Here is a 3,014-nt window from a genome sequence, read left to right as displayed (position 1 = left end):
AACCTTGTTTACAAAAGAACATTCTTTACCCTTTAAACCTTGTAAATTATACTCTCTGAATGGGAAAGAAAAATGTAGAAAGTGCAAGATCGTAGACTGAGCCATTGCGCAGGCCGTTAAGGTGTGACTCTCCTGTACCCAGGAGTATCTCTGAATGGTCACCTCTCTGCTTAGGATCTATTTTAAGAGCCTGGAGTGGTGTGCACCTATAATCCCAGTGCTCAGGGAGGCAGAGGCAGGCGGATCGCTGTGAGTTCGAGGCCACTCTAGTCTACAAAGCGAGTTAAGGATAGCCAAGGCTACACAGAGAAACCCTGTCTCAAAAAAAAAAAAAAAATCTATGCTAAGGCCAGGCATGGTGATACACACCCTTAGTCCTAGCACTTGAGAGATTGAGGCAGGGAGATCTCTGAGAACTGGAGTCCAGCCTGGTCTACATAGTGAGTTGTAGGGTTGGCTAAAGTGGAAGTCTATGGGTCAATTATTGTGGGTCTTATTTGAGAGAACAAATTGAGACAGCATCATGCTAAGTTTCTCTCCTGGACTAGGAGTTTTTTGTTTGTTTGTTTGTTTTAAACCAGAGCACTTATTTTATGACTGATTGAAATCCTCAAGATGAACTGGATGCTGCAACAGCTACCCTCTTGGGCTTAGGTGTTGTTCCTTCATGGAATCCATGTCTGAATCTGTGGTAGACAATTTTTAGGTATCTCATCTGCCCGGTCCCGGTTGTGTTTTGCCTCTTAGCCTTGGCACTCTAGTTATACTTTCTCTTGCCCTTGGCAGGGTAGCCAGCCACATTTGCCACAGGTCGACTTCCAAAGGTGGTAGGCCTCAGAGCCACAGCAGCAGCACACAGTGGTACAACATGTGCGTCTTATTGAGATGCTTTCCAAAGGATGACGTTCCTTTCGTCACCTTGCTGGACGAGGAGTTTGATAGTTAATGTCTTCTCAGTCAAGTCCATTCCTGTCAGAGAGTAGGAGGTAAAGACCAGGATCTCTGAGGTAGAGGAAAAGATGAAGGTTGAAGGACTGCTGTGCTTGCTGACAAGCCCTTGAGATGGTGAAGCAGGAAAAGGCTCCCGGTGACCTGAACTCAATCCCCGGGATCCACACAGTGAGTCCCGCAACTTATCCTCTGATCAGCACAGGTGCTTACACACACACACACACACACACACACACACACACACACACACACACAGACATGCGCGTGTGCGCGCACGCGTACACACACGTGTATACACACACATTCGCACTCTCTCACATACACGCTCACTCATACTCACCTGCATAAAATTAATAACAATATAATGATGTAATTTTTAAAGACTGATTTATTTTACATATATGAGTGTTTCATTTTTATGCACACCAGAAGAGGACATTATATTCCATTACAGATGGTTGTGAGTCACCATGTAGTTGCTGGGAATTGAACTTAGGACCTCTGGAAGAGCAGCCAGTGCTCTTAACCACTGAGCCATCTCTCCAGCCCTGCAATAGTGTAACTTTTAAAAGTTTTTGTGTGTCCAAGCCAAAAGACAACCTTGGTTACCTTTCCTCAGGTGCAGCCCACCTTGGTTTATTTTGCTTTTGTTTTTTGGGTTTTTTTTTTCCAAGACAGGCTTTCTCTGTGTAGCCTTGGCTGTCCTGGACTCATTTTGCAGACCAAGCTGGCCTCGAACTCACAGAGATCCACCTGCCTCTGCCTCCCTAGTGCTGGGAATAAAGGTGAGAACCACCAGGCCCAGCCATTTTTTTTTTTTTTTAAATTTTCTTTTTGTTTTTGAAACAGAACCTCTCACTAGGAATTCTCCAAATAGGTTATATTTGTTCTGAGAATTACAAACCTGAGCCATCACACCCAGCTTCTTTTTTACCTCCTGAGAATCGAACCTAAAGCAAGCAAGCAGTTAGTTACCAATTGAACCATCTCCCCAGCCTGCAGCTACTTACTATATGCTAAAAGTTAACAGTACTGTAAGAGGCGAAACCGCCAAACAAGCATACATACTGTAAAAGTCTTAACAGCCAAGTGATCTCCTAGTGACTCAAACAGTTTATGATTGAGAAACTGGTGTGGACTATGATTTAGATAATATCCAAGAACCGCTACCAGTGTTTTAAACATAACAACGGCAGCGTGATTGTGGAAGAAATGCCTGTGGTTTCTGAGAAACATCCTGGAGCATGGAGAGATAAAGTTACGCCGTGTGAGAAATTAACTATAGAAAAAGAGGAAAATTGAAAGAGAGAGAGAGAGAGAGAGAGAGAGAGACAGAGACAGAGACAGAGACAGAGAGCGAGCGCTATGAAGAACTATTGAACTATTGTGGACTGTGGGGTCCACTCCAATACACTCTCTACTTGTGACTATGTATGCCGTTTTTTCTCATAAATGTGCTTAAAAGGTTAACAGGTGATGGCAAAGCAGCAAAGTCCATTTCACCTGTAATCCTCAGAGGCTGAGAGGCTGGTAGTGACTTTCTGGTGCAGTGTGGGTGGTGGAGGTGGATGGGTGGGCTTGCTCCCCAAGCCTGGCTCAGCCAGGGTGGCCTCTGATCTGGGCTCCGGAGTCAAGAAAGGAAGCTGACCCATGGAAGACCCCATCCTCATCTATGCTCAATGGCTGGGACACCCCCCCCCCCCCCCCCGCACCCAGGCTGCTCTCTTGGCAGCGCAGCCTGCTCTCTGGGTCCAGGAGGACAGAGGGAGAGATGGGAGGAGCAGCGCTCCCTTCCCACTCATGTGTGTCTGCTGAGTCCTCAGCTCCTCGGGTAGGGTGTGAGAAACAGTGGTTTATGGGGGGAGAGCGCGCTATGTTTGTTTTCCCGGGAGATCAAAACTCTCATCTCCCTCAGTTAACATAAGCCATCAAGGGTTGATCTGTATTTAATTTTCCCTGGGTGGTCCCGGGATGACATCTTGCCCTTTTGTCTGACGGTAGGAACTTGGGAACCCTATCCTTCGTTCCCTCTGGTTAGGAGACAGCCCACCTCCTGCTGCAGG

The 3,014-nt window shown here is 46.5% G+C and overlaps 1 pseudogene; it reads right to left on the bottom strand.

Moving 5' to 3' along the window:
* Positions 1–610: 610 nt before the first annotated feature.
* On the bottom strand, positions 611–2,615 carry LOC127205163 (60S ribosomal protein L37-like; annotated as a pseudogene).
* Positions 2,616–3,014: the final 399 nt, after the last annotated feature.

The sequence above is a fragment of the Acomys russatus genome, chromosome 21 (genome assembly GCF_903995435.1).
Source record: "Acomys russatus chromosome 21, mAcoRus1.1, whole genome shotgun sequence".
Classification (NCBI taxonomy): Eukaryota; Metazoa; Chordata; class Mammalia; order Rodentia; family Muridae; genus Acomys; species Acomys russatus.
Note: the sequence above shows the minus strand (reverse complement) of the source record. Positions and strands in the feature narration are given on the sequence as shown.